Source organism: Mus pahari, chromosome 2 (genome assembly GCF_900095145.1).
Source record: "Mus pahari chromosome 2, PAHARI_EIJ_v1.1, whole genome shotgun sequence".
NCBI lineage: Eukaryota > Metazoa > Chordata > Mammalia > Rodentia > Muridae > Mus > Mus pahari.
The window spans coordinates 108360599-108366141 of record NC_034591.1 but is presented as its reverse complement, the minus strand read 5'-3'; the positions used below and the strand labels follow the sequence as shown (position 1 = coordinate 108366141).

The 5543-nt window shown below is 43.7% G+C and overlaps 1 pseudogene; it reads left to right on the top strand.

Moving 5' to 3' along the window:
- Nucleotides 1-3066: 3066 nt before the first annotated feature.
- Nucleotides 3067-3996, top strand: LOC110316869 (annotated as a pseudogene).
- Nucleotides 3997-5543: the final 1547 nt, after the last annotated feature.

The following is a 5543-nucleotide window of genomic DNA, read 5'->3' as shown; positions in this document are numbered from 1 at the left end:
TGTAGACCAGGCTGGCCTCGAACTCAGAAATCCGCCTGCCTCTGCCTCCCGAGTGCTGGGATTAAAGGCGTGCGCCACCACGCCCAGCTAAGACATAGAATTATTAACTGATGTAGAAACAGCTTTTGGTAAAATTCAGGATCCATTTATGAGAAAACAAGCAATAGAGGAAAACTACCTCAGCCTGCTAAAGAACACTTAGGAAACTCCGGAGAGCCAATGCCACGATAAACAACTGGAAGCCAAGGGCCTTCGCCGAAGGAAAGTAATGAATGTGGTGAGTTGTCCCTCCTTACAGGCCAAGCTCTTCCTACTCAGGGCCAAGCTAGAATCTTGTCTAGTGCAATAACTAATTTTCTTTCCTTTTCCTTCCCTCCCTCCCTCCTTCCCTCCCTCCTTCCTTCCCTCCCTCCCTCCCTCCCTCCCTTCCTTTCTTCTTTCCTTCCTTCCTCTCTTCCTTCCTTCCTTCCTTCCTTGCTTCCTCCCTCCCTCCCTTCCTTCCTTCCTTCCTTCCTTCCTTCCATTATTTCATTATTTTTTTCTAAACATGCCACAACACAATTGTGGGTATCAGAGGACAAGTTGTAAGAACCTGATCTTTCCTCCTGTTCTCTCTTGGGATCAAACCCAGGTCATCAGGCTTTACCTGCTGGGCCATCTCATTGACCCTATAATAACATTAAATAGGAGAAACTGAAAAGAAATGAAAGAAATGTTAGTGGGAAAGGAAGAGATAAAACTGCCCATTTGCAAGTACCCTTTGCATAAGGAGAGCTCCAGATGATTAATAACCCTCCTCCCACATACAGCCAATTGAAGCAAGACTGTTGTATTGAGGTCGACAGAAGAGCCAGATGCTTCTCCACTTCAGTAGAACACTGAGATTGGAGACGCAAACTGAAAAGCACTCTATCAGCACAAAGACACACTTAGGTCCCACTCTGAGAAGCATGTGCACAGCATCAGACTGAAGACATAGGCAACACACTGATGGGAAGAGATGGAAAGAAGTTCAAGTTCCTCTTTTCTGACTTGGTCATTCCAAAGTTCACCCCAAATGCAAAAGAACCCCTGCAGTCAGGCCAGTGCTGCGGAGGGGTCCAGGCTAAATCGTCCTGGGCTCCACCCTCATCACAGTCCACAGTAACCATCAACACCATGTTTTGGAGCGAGAACAAGCAAGTGGGACAGAACAGAGAGCCCAGAAAGTGACCTGTACCCAGGCAGGGCTGGTCTTTGCTAAAGGAGCAGACACAACCAAAGGAGAAAGGAGATTTTCAGATTTCAGAACTGGAAGAATCAACATTCTTACCTAAAAAAAAAGAATGTAGATGTGCTGACCTGCAAACTTTCACAAGAACTAATTATAACTTTTAACATTCACAGGCCTGAATGTCAAAAACGACAGGATTTCTAAAATGATGACATGAGAGAAAATCTAGGTGGCCTTGGATTCACAAGGGGATTGTAGATTCAACCACAAAACCACAATCTCAAAAGAAAAAAAACTACATTACACTGCATTAAAATTTAAAAGTTCCTGAATGATACTTTGAATCACAGCAGACAGGGAGAGACTGTTTGCAAACAATGTGTTCGATAATGTATTTGTATCCAAATACAAAGAACCCTTAACACTCAACAAGAAGAAAACAAGAGAAATAGCAGATAAAAAATCTGAATACACCCCTAGCCAAAGAAGTTACCAGAAGGCCCATGGCACATGGAAAACACTGAGTATGTATGATCACAGTGACACACAGCATTTCTGGGTGCTCTGGGCCACCTGGGATGTTGTTCTGAAGCTATTGTTAATACTGTTTGAAAGAACTGGGAGTTCTACATGGACACACACACACACACACACCAGAAAAGAATGAGCAGGACACTGAAGGTCAGAAACGCTAGATCCCAGTATGGCCTCCTCCAGCCCTAATGTTTGATGCATATTGCCAGTACAGCTCTTTGTTTTGGTTACTTTCTCTATGCTTTACATTTTTAATGTTCTTGTCTGTGGAAGAAGCTGGAACCCCATGAGTTTCCACAGGCAGACAATTTCTTGAGGGGACTGATAAACTGCTACTTTTTGTCTTTGATAATGCCAGCTGCTTAAGACTGCTGAACTCTATCTTGTCTGATCATTTCTGAATATAGTGAGCTCCTGGCTTCTGCATCTGTCACTAGCATGAATCTCACAGGTTCTGTCTGTTCTCTAGGAATGCACAGAAAGGCCCTAGCCAGCAGTCTTCCACTGGGTTTAGACCGTGTTAGTAATGGCAAGGAATTCCCTTGTCTGACTGTCCTCCATGTTCTGACCTTGTGTGACTTCCAAGTCCTTTAATGGGATAAGGACCCACACAATCAGAGATACAAAGTACCTCCAAATAAATACTGTTGTTGAAACATACTGTCTTCATCATTGATAGGCAGAGAGCATGAACACTTCCATTTCACAGTGCACTATGGTGAAGCTCAGTGATAAAGTGAGCTTTAGCATGCTCAAGTTCCTGTGTCTAGTCCCAGGAACATACACTGGTATAAGTAAAAGAAGAGATGAGAAAGCGTTTGAGATTGGTTCTAATGCTTGATTCAATCGGGAATCTGTGTGTCCAAATCCTAAAGGTCCTTGTCCCCAATTGTTTTTTGTTTTTGATAGATCAATAAAGATGCCAGTGGCCAATGGCTGAGAATAAGGTGGGACCCTTAGAGTTGCAAAGGCTAGGACACACAAAGGATTAGAGGAGGGTCTGGGACACAGGGACTGCAGGAGAGAAAGCCAACCAGCCAATGTGAGAATTTGGGTGGGTGGCCACTGCATGAGAAAGAATCTTATATATGGATGGGGCACATGACTGTTGGAACAGAGAGAGAGTGGGCGTGGCTTCTGGACACCTTGAGGTGGAGGTGATATTAAGTGGAATAAGGCTGAACTGGAGAACAACGATGTCTTCCTGAGAGTAGTGGAGCTGTCACTGTCTGAAGTTGGTAAGTGAGGCTAGATCTGGGGTAAGGAATCTTCTTGCTGTTCTCCCTGCACAGTTCCCACCGGTTTCTCTCAGCCTTAAAATGAATAAAATTAATAGACTGTCCCATAACACTGAGATAAGAAGTGCTATTTATTCTGGAGTTGGCACTGGGATCTCAGGCAACAGCTTCCTTCTTCTTTTCCACATCCTCAAGTATATTCGTGGGCAGAGGTCCAGACCTATTGATCTGCCCATTGGTCTCTTGTCCCTAATCCACCTGCTGATGCTGATAGTCATAAGCTTAGTAGCTACAGACATCTTTATGCAATGGGGAGATGGGGTGACACCACATGCAAATGTGTTATATCCTTGAACAGGTTTTTTAGGAGTCTCTCTCTTTGTGCCACCAGCCTGCTCAGCATCCTCCAGGCTGTCACCCTCAGTCCCAGAAACTCCTGCCTAGCAAAGTTCAAGCATAAATCTCCACACTACATGCTAGGTTGCCTTCTTTTCCTGAGTATCTTCTATATGTTCATTAGCAGTCCCCTTGTAACATACATAACTGCGAAGTCTAATTTGACCTCACCTAGTTTTACATACATCATTTCATCATGCTCTCTGGCACCCATGAGTTACTCTGTCCAGCTCACATGTTTTATACTGTTGACCTCCAGGGATGTCATCTTTATAGGTCTCATGCTCCTCTCCAGTGGGTACATGGTGACTTTCCTAGGCAGACATAAAAAGCAATCCCAGTTTCTCCACAGCACCAGCCTTTCCCTCAAACCATCTGCAGAACAAAGAGCCATGAGGACCATTCTGTGCCTCATGAGCTTCTTTGTGCTGATGTACACCTTGGACAGCATTGTCTCCTACTTAAGAAGAACAAGCGATGACCCTAGGTTTTGCTGAACGTTGACTCCCATAGGCCATGGTTATACCACCAAAGTCATTTTTTAGTCCTCAGTACTGAAATAAACATATAACTAACATTTTGAAATCCATGTATCAGAGGACAGTAAACATGTGATTGTTCAAGGTTGGATAAGTTCCCTTAACATGAGCTGGTGCACTGGTATCAGAGCTATGCATCATGGTGTAGCTCACATTGGTTTCAGTTTAAATGGAAAAAAAACCTGAGTTACTCTTTTTGTGTGTGTGTGTTAAGCCTATTTATTGTGATATATGTGGGTGGCAGACATAAATGAAAAGCCACATACCAATTACATAAGTATTTTATACTCTCCTGTGTGTCTTCAAAGAAGACACGGTTAATGTATCTCATGGCCTGTATTGGGTAATAACCACAAATATCTGACAGCTTGTGATAGGCTTCAATTGTTCAATTTCTTCAGCTATCTCTGTTTTGCCAAACTAAGTTTGTAAACATTTATTATTATAATCACAATTCAATCAGAAAACACAGACAGGCAGACAGGCAGACAGACAGACGCTGACAAAAATAGTTTCTTTTTTTTCTTTTTTTTTCTTTCTTTCTTTCTTTTTTTTTTTTTTCGAGACAGGGTTTCTCTGTGTAGCCCTGGCTGTCCTGGAACATGGATAAAGCAGTCCTAAGGACGGATAAACAAAGCACAGGCCCCCTACACTGGACTGTTATTCAGCTTTAAAAAAGAAGGGGATTCTGCACACGGTACCACATGGATGAGCGTGAAGCTGCCGTGCTGACTGACATGAGAATCACGCAGAACGAGGTCAGTGTGGATGACGTGGAGCAGGAAGAGCTTAGAGACTCGCATGGGAAGAAACAAAAGCAGACTGCAGTGCTCAGCTCAGGCGGGAAGGCCATGGTGGTGTACTGGGGGTGGGGGGGAGGGGAGGCCGGATGTTGTGCAGGAGGAGGAAGTGGTGGTGCAGGTGGTGGCAAAAATGTACCAAGCAGCAGGCTCAAGATGGGAAATGCTCGTGTGTGTGCTTCATCATAATAAAAATGTGTTCAGTTACTGCATCCCAGCAGTGAAGACTATTCTCCCTGAAATAAGAAAGTAGAAAAGGGGCTGGAAAGATGGCTCAGGGGAGAAGAGAACTGGCTGCCCTTGCAAAGGACCCATGTTCAATTCCCAGCACCCACATGAAAGCTCACAGCTGTCTGTAACTCCAATTCAAGGGGAATCTGACAGTTTCTGGTCTCTGCAGGCAGCAAATGTACATTCATACACACAAAATAAAAAATATTAAAATAAAAATTTTTAAATGTGAAAAAGACTCAAAGTGTCAGAATGTAATTTTTTAAGTCTTAAAATGTAACAGGTTTTCCTCCAACAATGAGCTTTTTCTAATAGTACCAGTCTTTGCCTTTTCCTAATAGTCTTCGTCTCAGCTTCTCACAGCAAGCAGAGAAAGACTCCCTAGAGACCCCGGGCCACCACTGCCTGTGCTCAGCCTTTGAGAGATCTTCAGGGCTGCCAGCCTTGGCTACAGAGAGTTAGGCCAGCCTGGGCTGTATGATAACCTGTCTCAAAAGCAACAAAACGTAATTTTCAAAAGCCCTTAGCTTCAGGGCTCTGACTTTCTGGATCAAGCATTTCTTATGAAGCTAAACTCTTAAATTCAGTATAA